This window comes from Larus michahellis, chromosome 2 (genome assembly GCF_964199755.1).
Source record: "Larus michahellis chromosome 2, bLarMic1.1, whole genome shotgun sequence".
NCBI classification, from domain to species: domain Eukaryota; kingdom Metazoa; phylum Chordata; class Aves; order Charadriiformes; family Laridae; genus Larus; species Larus michahellis.
Window position 1 is genome coordinate 80,128,332 of NC_133897.1, and position 15,663 is coordinate 80,143,994.

Sequence of the window (15,663 nt, forward strand, 5' to 3'; positions counted from 1 at the left end):
CGGATGCCACCACACGGCTCCAGGTTGCAAAGTCAGACGGTGCTTCCTCAAGGGTCTCTGCATGACACTTCATGGCACGGCTGGGACGTGCTCTCAGAAACAGGCCCAGGCGTTGGTCTGGCTGGAGAAGTACTTCACTAGGGTCCTGCCGATGAGAAAATACAGACTTGCCAACCAACTATTAAGGGAAATGAGTGCGTTTTTTCCTGCCTTTGGGGAAGAATCCTTGCCTGTCGCTTTTAATTAGCCAAATTATAGCTATCATTGTGTTCCACAGCTCATTAAATACTAGGAGCCTGCTTCAAATATTATGGGGAAATTAAAGAGACAGTCTTGATAAGATCCCTTCTTTCAACTAGAAAAAAATACGACTTCCCTTCTATCGTGACACTTCACTGAATCAAGCCTTTGTCTCACCCAAGCTCATTTTTCCCCTGCATTACACCTTTCTAGTAATATCTAAGGATTTAATGGAGTGGTGCTGTTACCAGGAAAAAAAAATAAAAAATAATAAAAAAAATCAATAGAAGTACAGGCCTCTGCTACCAGGCATGCTGACCTTTCACTCTTACAGCCAGAATGGTTGAGTACCACATAGGTCTGCCTCGAGATATCTTGCACATAACATCTTCGTATTCTTTTGTCAAAGACACACAACTGGAATTTCCCCTCCCTTGCTGGAGTTTATGGAGATTCGATTATAAATGTGGCACACACAACTGTTGTAATTTTTTTCTCTGCATAATGATTTATCTGTCTACTGGAGGCAGCTGTTGTACAGGCTCTAGTTCAAATCGAGTGTATTACAGAAAGAGACCCTACCTTTCCACACTGATCATATTTTTTCTTGATTTGCTGTTGGTCTAAAGAAAATATAGATCCTAACCTACCTAGATTATAAACCATTCATACAAAAGCATAAATTCATATACAAAAAGCACAGGAATAACTCATGAATAAATACTTCACGTTTGATTTCTATATTAAAATCTTACTCCAGCCATAACAAGAGTTGGTAATGGATAGGTTTCAACTACTCTTACTCTTCTTAAATATTTAATTACAGAAAGCCTTTGGGATCTCAGTCAAGGGTGTGGATCCCACTGTACTCAGCACAAATCCAGAACAAAAGGAGTTTACAGCAGAGGTATAAGGCCAGATGCAATGGACAATAAATAGGGAAATACATGGAATCAATGAAATAATATCAATCTGTGTGAGATATCTTGGTCTGAGCACCCTGGTGGCTTAGCGCTTGTCTTTTCTTTTTATCAGCACCATAAAAAAGCAGGGTGCTTTAAGGTAGCTAGGGAAAGCAGTTAATAAAATAGCTGTGTGCACGCCTTCAGTAAACTCCATTGAAGTAGGAAAAGTGGCATGGGAGAAAACTCAATGGTGTTGATTTTGTTAGCTTTTTGGAAAATGGAGACGGCAGTGTCTAGTGGAGAACAGCTCAAGGGACTGGCCCTTTTGGTGGGGATGGGGATGGTGTTGTTCAGATCATAAGCACAGGAGATGGCAGACAGAGGGAGAAAGGAGTCAAGAACCAAAATCAAGGAGGAGGGCCAAGTGGGAGCAGTTAGACGGAGAGACAGAAGATGGACAACATATGGCAATAATATTGAAGGGGATGGAAATAAAATGCTGTGCTGTTTAATACAGGAAAAAGAACACAGAGGAGAGAGGTCAGGTGGGGCAGAGAAGCTCAACTCTTCCAGTACATTTGAATCTAAAGAAAGGAAGACGCAGAAGAAAACGCATGTGAGGACATTAATCAAGGATGCTTCTACATTGCATAAGATCCTGGGAGTGACACAGCTATGTCTGCATGGGGCACTCTCGCTACCTGTATCTCCAAAGCTTTGCCCACATTCCAAGTACATTTCCAGGGCTGGTTATTAAACACAAACATATTGTTTAATCTCTCTTTCCCTTAGAAATACCAAGTCACCCTGGGAAAATACAGTTAACACTTATAAAATCATGAGCACGCTGCTTGATAATTTTAGTCCCGTCTAAGTCCTGCTATGTGGTTAAAAACCAGGCCACGTGCTTCCTGTTAAAGCAGAACACTCTGTCCCACCTTGAAAGACACACCACGTTCAAGTGTCTGCATCTAGTGGGGCAAACCAATAGGTCTGATGGGGCAGCAAATCTGACACCTATACGGCATTAGCCACTCATTTATCAGTTTGCAGATGTGCAAATAAGATACAGGCTTGTCAATAGAATATGTTTCAATTTAATTTTCTCCAAAGCAGAAAAATAAAAGAAGAGACACTGAAAAAAAAAGGAAAAAAAAAAAAAAGATATTTTTGGCGCCTGAATGTCTACCCGTTCATTTTCAAAATCTGCTTTTATTTATCCTCTGGTTTTCATTGATCTCTGGTGATAAACGTGCCAGCTGAGGGAACTTAGTTCTAACAGACAGTTTTTCTTCCCTCTGCCAAAAATGATCAGGTTTCCTTTGTGAGCCGTGCTCGGGAGTCTTCAGTCAACTTGAAATATATCTCAATTCAGGGGATTATAACCAAATTAAATACAGCTTTGCTCCAAAAGGTTTTTTTTTTAGGGTCTTCGGAATTAATTTTCATTCCTTTTCTCTCTAAAACACACAGGTTTATTGACAGCACATGTCAGTCTCTGAAATCCAACACAAGTTTCTTACTGCACCTTATTACGAATCACTCCTCTCATCTTTCTTGGCCAAGCACTCCCCACCTGCCCATTCTTTCCTTCCCCTCCTGTTTCCAGACCTCAACCCTCTCCCATCACCCTGCTGGCACAGTCTCCTCCATGTGCCCGGCCATACAGGTCCCCTGCATGGGGCAGGATCACTCCGAGCACACCTGCGAGGCCCTTACCAGTGCATCCCCCACAGCAGTTTTCAGCTGGTTTGCAGGTTCCTGGACCACCTCTGGATTTGCTGTTCAGAGGCCTCCCAGCCCACCAGCAGGAAGCAAAAATTAGCTACTCGCAGGTCTGCAAATGGAAAAAGGTAGAAAACCGCTGCTTAAAACCAACCCACTTCCTCTTTGCTGCTGCTGGTGAATCCCTTTTCCTAGGCTGTTTCCTCCAGCTTATTTCCTCCAGAGCCTCTCTGTGCGCATTTGAGTATTTTCTGACTGCAAGCATCTCAGTCACCTCTGTCCCATCCTGAAGAGCTGAAAATCCCTTTTATGGCCTAGGAGTTAATTCAGTAGCAAATCCCAAGGAACGACTGATTTAAACATTGTTTAATTAAGGGAAAGTGCTTCTTTTAGCCTTGATTTGATGCATCCATATACCCCAAACATACAGTCAATGGCTGAAGTGGCTTTATAGGGCATACAACAGCGTGCCACATTTACAGTGCCAAGTACTGGCGCTTTTCATGCAAAATGCTGGGAGTGGTGAGAGTACCTACTAGTGCTTCTCCATTTGCATAACAATACTTCTCAGTTTTCACAGGAGGACTTCTGAATTTCCCCTGTGACTGACATACATAAAGTGTGGGTACATGCTGGAAAGCAAACGAGCATCAAGAACGTATTTCTACATGTGCTTGCTCCACTTGGTCTCTGTTTTCTCCCCTCTAATGAAACCTCCTAACCCATTTAAATCAGGAGGGTTAAATTTTAATGGTTCAAGTAGCCCAACATATAAAGCAATGGGTAAGTTGAGCATTGATCGTGCTTCAGTAAATCAGGAGTTACTTGGGGATGATTAATTAGCTATGACCTAGTCTTTACCACAAAGGAGTTGGTAGCTTGGACCACAAAGGGGATAAAAACTTGCAGAGAAGTGGTTAGATTTGCAGCTCTATTACCATTATCGTCTGGTTGGTTAATATTATTAGTACCATAAATCTAATTTCATTTGGTAATAGTGACATAATGCATCTATAAATAATGCTCAACACCTAACGTGAAAATATTTAAAATAGAAAATGGTATGGCATTTTACCTTTCCTGAAATTAAGCTTCCTGCCATTACAGAAATGCAATTCTAACGTACTGGTGAAAACCCAGCAAGAAAAGCAGTACAAATATTATTAACAGGCTAGTAAGAAATTCCTATGACACCACCAAATATTTCACTTTTAGGTGGAAAACATGTTCAACTCGCAACTTGACTGTCTGCTTCTGGTTGTTTAACACCAGCAATCTAAATATCCTTTGATCAGGGCTAATGGGGCTTTTTGTATGCAAATTGCCACAGTACAAGTAAGAAAGCGAAAGTGATTTATAGTACATGCAGCCAGGCGCACTGAGCATCACATGCTGTTGGAGGCGAGTTGAAGCCCAAAGCCTTGGCACCAGCAGAGCCAGGTGTGGAAGGGGTCCCCTGCCCCTTGGCTAGCCAGGCCGACAAGCAGGGTGCCCTGATCCCGGTCTGATGGCGAGCAGTGGAAGGGCTGCTGCTCCCAAGGAGGACAATGTGGGACCAGACGGTGGTTGTTTATCTTGGCTGTCCTTGCCTCCCACAGCAGCCACGCTCTCTAGCAGCATCCAGTCATTCCCACAGTAATCCTGGTCTTAGCCTGGGATGCTTGCGTTCAGTTATTATTTTGGATGTAGCTGAAGTTTTCCTGAGGAGCTTGAGCCACGGCACGGGAAGCACATATTCCAGTTTGCAGCAGTGGCCAGAGCAGAGCAGGATTTCTCTGGCAGGGGGAGAACGCAGTCGTTTCGCCTCGGGCCTGACTCCTGGCTGAATGGCAAGGGAGATGGGAGAGCTCTGCACAGAAACCCACAGGAATCTTCTCATGGAAAATCTTCAGCTGCCTGAGACACCGGGCTCGAGCCAGATTCCCTGGAAGTGAAAACAACTACTTCACAGTTTCAGAGCCTTCTTTATGTTTATTTGTAAAGCACTTTGTGACAGGTGAGTTAACATTAACCCCATTCCACAGAGAGCAGAGGCAGACAGAGGTGTCCAAAAGCAAACAGCAAAGTAATGGCACAAATATAAAGAGAAGCCAGGGCTTTTCATTCACAGGCCACACTCAGAAAAAATAAATCCATGAATCCATGGAAGGTAATAAAAGCATGTTTGTCTGTACAAATGTTTTCATAGGATCACTGTTTGAGCTGTGACTCCAGCTGATGTTGTTTAAGTCTGCAAGCAGACAGTGTCTTTGCAGTGAGCTCTCCTTCCCTGAGGAACCACATTGAGAAGAGCCATTTGGACAGAAGGAAACATGGCTTGGAAGCTGAAAAACCTGACTTCATTTCTTATTTCAGAGGTGTATACCAATTAGCTCATAACTTGTTAATGACGTGGTAAGTCACTACATCTCCATTTTGTCTAGGAGATGTAGAAGACAAATTAATGGTCTGCTTTATATTGTTCCTTGAAAAAAAATGAAGAGTATTTTTCTCCATTTAAAAAAATGCTGTCTCTTGAAATACTATTTTATAAAATTTAAATAATGGGTAGACTTATGTCTTTGCTCAAAGCCCCATAACAAACAGCATGTACACTCATACGCACAGCAAAAAAACCCTGCAAAATGGTGCAGCAACCAACTCAACGCAATATATCATCACCAATGGCTCTGAATCATCCAGGGAAATGCATGTCAGAATCACTCCTAGAACAAAGGTTTGTGGCTGCTCTTGCTCTTTTTATTACCAGAGAAGAGTTTGATGGCAGTAAAGCAAACCACGTTTTTATTATTTGCTGCGCAGTTCCCCTGTGGCACTGCTTTACGTAGCCATCCTTGTTAATTCATATGCGGAGATACCACATTGCTCAACCTAACTGCACCCTTGCAATACGAGAAATACATCTGTAGAACTGAAGGAATAACTTCATTAGCTCAGCCAGTAGAGGGAACTGCTAATCACCACTAATTGCTTGTGCAGGCCTAATGTATATCCTACCAAGTTCCGTAAATACCCAGTAAGTTATGGTACTTCATGTTTTCTACTGTGTGTCAGACAGCAAATCCTCCAGCCTATTCCAGCATTGTGATCTCCCTCCGCAACACCCGCCTAGGACTTCATCTTCCCTCACCTTGACCTTATGGCTTTCTCCTGGAAGGAAGGCGAGCTCTGAAGCCAGTTTTGCACAATGGCATTTTTGTGTCTTTCTGATCAATTGAATACTCTGCTAAGCTCAAATCCTGACTAAAACACACAAAGTCTTCCCCCCTCCCCTCCATTTCCCCTCTAGTTCTGCTCACATTCCACATATATTCTGCCAAACAGCAGTTGTACAAAGCCAGGGTTAAATCAGGCAGCTCATATTTAACAATATTTAACAAAGCCAGAGGCAGGTTTGACCCACACTGACTGGGTGCGTAACTGGGCTGCAAGCTTGTACCGCAGTGCCACAGCCACAACGCCATAGCCAGTGCCCTGGCAGGTACTGCTGCTCCAGAGCCCCCCTTGTAATTCCTCCCAGCTTTCCACAGAGGAAACGCACTCACACACGGTACCAAATACCCTGTGCTGTTAGTGTTGCTTATTAACAGTCACTTCAGAAGCACTGTGGCTATCAACAGCTAGTCAAGGTATGGTTTGCATCCCCTTCCCTGCCTCACCCCAGGCTGCGCCAGTGCATTTCCTATCTTCCAACAAAAAATACTTCACAGTGTTATCAATTTGCTTCCAAGAGGGCAAACCGAGGCAATTCCTTACACCATTTATTATAACAGTCCAATTCGCTTCATCCAGTGCTCGTCTTAGTGCTTTATTCCCCTGCTTAGATAAAATAAAAGGTGCTTGCAATACCTCCTCCCTGCCGACAGCTGTAGCTCCCATTCCGGGGGAGCGGGGAAATGAAAAAACATGAAACTCAGGCAAGCCAAAGGGGATCCAGCAGCTCAAGAGTAAGGAAGGCACACAGCAGAAACCTCATTAAGCAGCTTCTGATGATCTCAGATCTTGGAGCTCACCAAGCAATGAGAGAAGCTAAAGGCAGCTGTGTCTTATAGCAGCCACCTATGGGCCACCAACATCACTTTAACGGCCAACAAGCAGCTGGAGCATGGGCTGTGTCAGCCACACCTCGATTACAGAGGCCATATAGAAACCAGTATGGCAGCTCCCTGGCACCTCATTTCCTGCACCCCAAAAAGCATAAGAAAAGGCTCGAGTAGCTGGAGAACCTGGCCTGCTGCATTCACATGAAGTCAGCAGGGGAGTCTCATTTGGAGGAATATAATGAATTAAACTGGAAGAGGTCCAGGATTCAAGTTACACTAATTATGGGTTTAAAATTAATGTAACACTAAACACCTGCTTCCTTCGATCCTGAGAAAGGTGCCTTAGAAGGGTGTTATGTCTAATTTGTGCTTTTACAACCTTGAGAGGAAGGTGCTTTTACCATGTGAAATTAATTGCTTAGGAGCCCTCCCTGGGCCCTCACATGGAAATCGGAGCCTTTGAAAAAATGAGGGAGTTGAAAGACAACAGCTGTAAGATGAAACTCATGAAGGAATAAAGGCAGCACCTTACAGAATTAATTTTACTTTTCCCCTTAATACAATACATCCACAGTTAGCTCAGTAGTTTTCCATGTTTAACCCTTCCTTTTCCATTACAGTTTATTACCAAAAAAAAAGAACAACAGAACTTTACATGGTTCAGCTATTCCTTTTCCAGTCTGGATTATTTTTCTTTTCCATGTTTAAAACAAAACTAATTTAAGCACATTAATCACTCAGAGCTGATGAACCTCCCTCAGCCTGCCTCCATCTCACACTCTTCAAGGGAATCTCTCTCCTGGGGTGCTCCTGCGGCACGGCAGCCACCCTCCTCCTCCAGGTACCCTCTGGCCAGGCGCAGCTGGCACCAGCTAAGCAGCAGCCCTGCCTGTGCATGCCATCTAGGTGCAGAAGCAAAGCCACCCGTACAGCGCTGCAGCCAGAGGACAATAGTTTAGGGGGCCATATGCTCCAAAAAGCCCTTTGAGGGTTTCGGGGGACACCTCTGACCGCAGCCCTGTGGCACAACTCCCATCCATTGTGTGGCAAAGCACACGTTCCTCTCCTATGTGACCTGGCACGCAGGTGCCTCTCCGTCCATCGCATAGCCTTGTGGAAGGGCAGGGAGGGGAGACATAACCATTCCTGCACATCGATCTTTAAAAGTCATGTCACCTGCACACAGCCTGGGAAATCACTTCCCTTTGGGACTGGCTTACAGCTTGTCAATATTACTCACCCAGAGCAGTTATCCTGGAACAGTTATTTTGGGACATGTGTAGTCACTGTCATTCTTATTTCTTGCAGCAGCTTGTGCTTCCCGCACTTCTGATGCCTCCTGAGTGCTGCACCACACCTGCGGGGAGACTCATCCCAGTCTTCCAACTTTTCTGGGCAACTTGGAGTAGCTGCTATTTTATAAAGGAAAATAACAAAACATAAGAAACCATTTACTTTCTCTTTGCTGGCTCAGTGGAATCCTTAATCAGGTGGGAATAGGGATTAGCTGCCTAGTATTTTGAGTGTGACAAATTTAGCCCTGAAAACAGCAATATTGTTGATGTCTTAGAAGTCACCAGGTTCTCCATGGGGCAGTACTTAGAAAGTGGAAACCAGCTGACTGACTTGCAAGCATTTTCATACTCCAGAAAAACAGATAATGAGATAAATCCTCCTCATTCTGGGAGTGGGTTTTTCCCAAACTGGATAAAATCAGGTCATTGCTTCCAGCTCTGCACTAACTGTAAACACCCCTTGCTCCCCACTGCTGCATCCTCCATCCTCAGTATGTTGTTGGCCCCAGAAGTAAATCCTTGATAAAATGGTCAAGCAATCCCACTGCCATCTTTCCCAGGGAAGGGGAGTCTTGAATGTCTGCGGGAGGAAGGTGGGAACAGGCCAGCAGGTTTGATCAGAGGTGGCAAATTACAGAGCCGAGAGGGAAACAGCCCTGAGTGGCTTAACTTGGGCAATTTAGTTGAAACAATTTTTTCACTTGTTGATGCTATTTCAGTGCCTCCGTCTGTAACATCTGGTTGCCTTAGATACATGAGGTAACTACGGCAACTAGATATTACAGGCGGAGGGATAAGAAATAGATCAACATTACTGAATTTGGCAGGCTCTGAAATAGCTTTTCTGTAGAGGCAGGTGCAGAAGGGATGACAGCACCGTGGGGCAATGAACAGCAAAGGCGTCCATGGCAGGAGGATCCCCTAGATTGGGCTCTGTAAACATCTGGGTGCATTACCGCTTTACATCTGCTTGCAGCAGGATTCTTGGCCAGAGTGCATTAACAATACTTGGGATGCTTAAAGGGGGATGCCCGGTGTCTGTATTGGAGCTATTTTCACAGTAAGCCATACCGTCCCCACCCTCCAAAAAAAGGAAGGAGCTAGGAGCTACAAGTTGTCACCCCCAGTTTTCTACCTAAAGAAAACAGAATCACTGTAAGCCTGAACATGTTCAGATCCTAAATATCACCACTTTAATGGCGCAAGTGACGCCATGCCTTGGTGAGGTAAGGTACTGTAGTGCCACAAAACAGATCAGAAAATGATGCACAGTTGTCATTTACCGATTATTTTGGTGCTTTTCAGAATAATTACTTAGATTAGTTAGAAGGTGAGCAGCTTTCAGACTGTGTATGGTGGGTTGTCATCCCCGTAGAAAGTCATTAAAGTGAACTCAAACATCCCAGTGACCTCTTTGCTCTAGACAGTAGGGAGGAGTGTGTGTTCCCAGATTTGAAAGCGTACCATTCAAGCCTGCCAGAAAGATATGTTTATGCCCAAAACGTCTGTCTGAATTTTTTTCTGGCGTGCAGGAAAAGCTGTGTTAATAAATCTGCATGAGAAGATGGATACACATGCTGCCTGAATATCCTTCACCAGGATTATTCCGACCCAGAAATCTCTACATAGTGAGGACAAAACCTTCATTTCTTACTTGACTCAAAACTGCAGACATTGGGAAATAGAAGAAAGCCAGCACCACTGCTCCATCTGTTGCATTTCGTTAAAAATACCTGTAAGATCAGGGTGTTAACAGTAGCTAACCAGCCCCGGTCCTGCGAAAGAAAGGCATCATTCATTAATCCTGGCAACATTGTCTTCCTGACCACAAAGGGCACTGCCTTATTATATTGCTTACATATGAAATCTGAGCATCTAAACCAGAAGGTTTAGACCTTTTCACCTCAGCATGCTCCTCCAGTGAAGTCTGCACAGAGTTTTGTTTTCCTAGGGATGTTTTTCTCATTAAACAGGCTAGTTGGTAACCAACATAAGGCCGTATTTTTCCCAGCAAATTGCCCTCTTGGAATCCTTTGCTGTTTATCTTCAGAGAGGCGAACTAGTTAGATGAACAGAAATGAAATTCAGTCTCAGTAAATGTAAAGCAATACACACTGGAGGAGTAGTGAGAGCAATTCAGGCACCTTAAGGGCTCTAAATTAACTGCCTCAATTCTGTAAAGCGACCCAGGTGGCAATGCATAGCTCAATGAAAATCGTTGCTCAATATGCAACCAAAAGTGCCGACAAGATATTAGGACGTTTGAAGAATGGGCTGCAAGTTAAAAATAAAAAGAAAATATTTTAAGACCATTTCAAATGACCAAGCACTGGGCAGACTCAGGTATAATATTGTATATTCACTGGTCAACAGATTTCATAAAAGGTTTAGAGGAATTTCGTAAAAAATAGCAAGTAAGAAACCTTTCCAATCAAAGAGAGATCTGAAGGAGGGAGACTGTATTCTTTGGGAAGCAGAAAACTAGGAGGGGACCTGAGGACAAGCATGGGAAATAAATGATCTGGAGAAGAGAGATCAGGAGCTTCTCCTTTTCCTTCTTTGTTATACAAATAGGGAATATTCAGCAAATTAAAAGATGGGAAGTGCACAGCATAAAAAAAGGGAATACTTTTACACAGACTGTGTAAGTCCCTGGAGATTGCTGTGAAGGAGCTACCCTTTCCTATTTTTTACCTGCGCTGCAGTCAGTTGAAGGAACATGTGCTGGCTCCTCGGTCACCCCACATCACTGGCTGAAACCTTAGCTTGAAACCCAAACAAAAGCAGCCATGTAGTGAGATGTATGAGTTCTGGCAGCTAGGAGTTGGGGTACATACTCCACTGCTTTGCTATGGGGTTGAAAGCCATCAACAGAGGGTGGTAATAAGTACGTGACGATAAAGAGCTGCAGCTGCTGGCTCAGTGAATATAGGTCAGAGCTGCAAAACCTTAATCTACAGAGGAAGTATGAATGTCAAAAACATAATCAGATTCAAGCAGGATTGCAAGTTGTGTGGGTAACCAGAGCCCTCAGAGTTCACCTAAATTAACTGATAGAGAATTTATCTCTTTCCATGTAGACGCAAACGGAACAAAGCAGCAAGACCTCCTGAAAGCACGGTGACCTTGTCAGATACTTTGCGAAGATTACAAACTTTTCCCACCCAACAGGCAAATTATGGCTAGGACCTTTCCACAGTGGTGCAGCAAGCTCACCCCCAGTGCCTGCTGTTCAGGTACTGTTAGCTGGGCAGTGTTCAAAAAGGCAGGGCAAGTAGAGGAATTGCGATCACACCTCATCAGCTTGGCACAGAGGAGCAAAGTCATTGTTTTGAGGGCCACAATCCACCAGAATATTGGCGCATCACTGTGTGTTAAACAGTGATGTACATATGTGAAACCTCACTGTGTGTTAAACAGTTAAATCAAGAGCACCACCGTGTTAAACAGAAAACAGAGAAGCAATCTTAAGCCAGACAGAAATTTCCCAGAAGCCAATTAGCATTTCACCTGTGAAGAATTTCCCTTTTGACAATTCGAACCCATCTTTAGATCTTTCTTCCCTGAAAAAATGTTGGCAGTGATTTCCTCACCATCGCCGAGTTGCCATGTTCATGCTGTAGCCACCGAGGCAGAGGACAGGTGAGGGCATAGTTCATGTTGGGGGCAGGAGGGGTAAGAGGGCTGTTAGCAAAGCAGGTGTTTGGTGGAGGAGCAAAAATTCCAGATGAGAAAACATTATGATGTTTTTTTACAGACTTCAATTTTGTGAGGCCTTTACAAGAGCATTTTTCTTGACATGTGCCAAAATTCGTATGTCAGCCAGTCACCTAGGCGGTGCTGTGAGGTGCAGAACACCTAATGATTTCATTGGGAACATCGTATTTGGGCTGCTTGCAGAATCCAGGAGCCCTGTGCTCCACATAACATCTTTGGTACGGTGTCAACCTTAATCGGTGATAGGCTACTCTAATCAGACATCCGTTTAGGGAGGGAAAAGAGAGCCTTCAAGTCGTGCTCTTTGCAGACACATGTCTTTCTCACTGATAATCTGAAAAGTGACATTAATTCTTTTCTCTGTAGCAGAGCTATGATTACTTCATTTATATCTATTGAGGTCTATGGCAAACACTTTTGTGAAAAGAACTATAAATATGCACAGCTGACTTGAAAACTAGCATGGGGACAGACAGAAGATGACCCAAGTCTACTCAAAACTCAGCGAACAAGGTAGTATCCTACTGGGATAAGGGTTTAAGCCCTCTGTGTAAGCTATCTCTCAAGGAGCAGGGTTTTTTCTCTTTAGAGTGCCATACACAGAGGTTTGAACACTGTACCTGCCTTTGGTCATTTCCTGATATTCAGGACATTAAGCCCTGCTTTGGTCTACAGAGGCAAAAGAGGAGCCTGGGCTTTGTGGGATGAGACCTGGTTTTTACAGAACTGGGTTATTGAGACTGGTTTGAACACAAAGAAGCCAACTGATTTTTTTATATATTTTTTATAACCCATCAGAAACAGAACTGAAAAAAACTCAAAACCATCTCTTTTTATAGAAGGAAGTGTGGTGGTCTGTGGTGATAGCTGCATGGGCTCTGAACAAAACAGTCAGTGTATCAGAGGAGGAGCGTGGTGGTATCTCAGGCAGTGCCCATGTAGACATGCCCCATCCTCCTCTGCCAGACCAAGGCAGCCCCTAAATGGTGCAAGGTGTGACTGGTTCAGCAAGAAATTTAGATGCCGTTGGTTGGTTTAAACGTGGCTTGCTGTATAGCAAAGGAGAGGAAGAGATAATGTGCTCTGAAACCAAGTGTGGTGTAACCAGGTCGCACCTTTATGAGTGCTGCCCAGTGTGCTTCTGCCTCCTGGAGGACACACCTGGAGACCCACTGCTGGGCACAGCCACACAGCTGAGAGGATGTGCTCCTACTGCTCCCTCCAGTGAAGTTTCTCCTCTTTTGGCAGACAGACTTCAGAAATGCTGGTCTTTCTTCAGGTGCACTGATCCTGAGGGCCATGTCAAACAGGGGTCTGAACAACCACTGAAGGTTGTGACAGTTTTGCTGGCATCAGAGAAGCCTTTCTGGTCATCACCCTGGCTCGCCACCTTCCTGAGTTGGATTTCATTGCTCTTTCTGACTTGGAGGCATGCTGCTGCACACGACTTGACCATCTAATCCACTGTATTTGGGTTGACTTCCTTCCCTGTTTGCTTCTTCTTGCTCCCAATAACTAATCCCTTGTCCTCCACAGCTGGTGCTGCTCAGCCTTTCATCTTCTCACCCATCAGGTACCTCACCTCTTCCTCTGCTTCACCTGGGGCACCTGATGCCTCTCCCTCTGTCTCACCATTTCTCCTTCTTTTTGCCAGACTCTTCCATGGTCACCAAGCATTTGAGGCTCACCAGCCTCCCATGAATTCTTTTCAATGAAACTTGAATCTAAACAGAAATTTTCTGCTAATTTTCAACACCGTGTGTGATAGCCGCTAGTGCAATGAAAGTCTATCAAGATATTACTGCCAATATTTGCTTTAAAATTTAACTTTTAATAATAGCTGTGTTACATTTTTGTGCTATTTTTTTGCCTCAATACTTACAGTCTTTCTTCACAAATCAACAATATTATATTAATGCTTTCCTTTTTAGGATATATGTACGCTCTTCACATATAAGCTAAATTGTATCCATACATTGTATTTTACAGAAATGGCAATGGGAAAATACATGCAAGTATATTCCATCTTTAATTCTGTAAGTGTCATCATTCAGACTCAAAAGTGCAGAGGTTATAGTAGTTGTAAATTGAGTAATTTTCTTTGTGTGGAGTTTATTATACAGAGTGCAATTCCCACTTCAAGGAAGTATGTCCAGGTTAGACTCAACAGGCAAAAACTACTTCCATATTGTAATTTTCAATATACTAAATTTCAGGGATTCTTTTTCTCTGTCAAGAAAAGTTCTTTTCCAGAATTTCTACCCTCAAAGGCAGCTCAGAAATGAGAAGACTTCTAGGAAGGGATTTCAAATGGAGGCAACTCTTGCCCCCGTATGACAAGAGCCAGCTAAGAAAGCTTTAATACTAACACAAAACAGTCTTTGATTTCAAAGGTTTAATTTCTAGCTGGCACAGGACCGATAAAACCAATCATTTCCTCTTCAGATTTTGTTTTCTTCTAATTGAATGTCTGTTCTTGTAAAGCATGTTAGTGAGCGGCACACAGTGCTGGCTGCAGCCCAGCCTGCTGAGCTCCTGAGTTTATCCATTTGATAAAATACATCATTATGTGCATTGTGCACGCGCAGCCCAAGGTCCCACTGACTTTGACAGCTGATAAGATCTCATTTTAAGACCATCAGCATCTGTTCATAAGTTATTATTCCTCCCATTCTGATTTCAGTTATGTTATTTGTTGCGGCTGTTTAACCTCATTGGCTAATGATTTCAAAGCCGCTTCAGGGATTTAGATACATTTTCCATTTTACATCCATATTCTTTACATTTCCTTGAAGAATCACAGTTACCTTATTTATAGACCACTGTTAAGCTCCATGACAGCAACCTCTTGGGCTTTTGGCACAGAATTTACACATTTCACTTAAGGGTTGGTCAATGGGTGAAACAGATTAAAAAATGTATTTGAAGACCACAGGAATAATGTATTCTCTGTGGCCCAAAAATGACAATACAGGCCTTGAACTGTGGCAGTGGTGTCGCCTAATTTAGAATTATGGCCTAATTCAGACATTAAGAAGAATTATTTAGCAATAGAGACAGTGATACACAGGACTGTTGTCGTAGGTTGTCGCAGTGTTTCCATTTTGAGATTATTTTTAAGGGCAGGTTAGGTTATCCGGTATTTTATGTCTAGCTGTGCCCGCTTTTGGGCTGGCTCTTCAAGACCCCTCAGACTTTGTGGCTCTGCAGTTCCCCACAGCTGGCAGAGGAACCACCTTGCCCGATGGTGAGGTGAGGCGAGGTGAGGATATCAGGAAGGAAGCCTCTACTGTGAGGGTGGTGAGGCACTGGAACAGGTTGCCCAGGGAAGTTGTGAATGCCCCATCCCTGGAAGTGTTCAAAGCCAGGTTGGATGGGGCTTTGAGCAGCCTGGTCTAATGGAAGGTGCCCCTGCCCATGGCAGGCGGGTTGGAACTAGATGATCTTTAAGGTCCCTTAGGTTTAGGTTCCAACCTAAACCATTCTATGATTCTATGATTCTACGATCATGGCTGCCAGCCAGGGAGGAGGCGGTGCAGTTTCATAGCAGGGGGGGTTAGCCAGCTGGACCTCGCTTCACTCTCCTTGCAGAAAGCAAGTTCCCCACTTTCTCCCGCTCATCGAGGCGACATTAAAGGTGCCGTTTACAGCCCAAACCCCTCCTTCCTGCGGGCTGACAGGAGCCTTCGGAGAAAGGGCCTGCCACCCCACCTCGCCTCCCTCCTCCCGGCGGGCCGC

At 44.0% G+C, this 15,663-nt stretch overlaps 1 long non-coding RNA gene across 1 annotated transcript; it reads right to left on the reverse strand.

Moving 5' to 3' along the window:
• Positions 1-1,828: 1,828 nt before the first annotated feature.
• Positions 1,829-11,036, reverse strand: LOC141738314 (uncharacterized). The gene is made up of 4 exons (XR_012585369.1): positions 10,903-11,036; positions 9,863-9,983; positions 8,154-8,325; positions 1,829-4,794 (listed from the first exon to the last, which is right to left on the reverse strand). It is a non-coding gene; the product is annotated as an uncharacterized LOC141738314 (long non-coding RNA).
• Between the last annotated feature and the right edge of the window lie 4,627 nt (positions 11,037-15,663).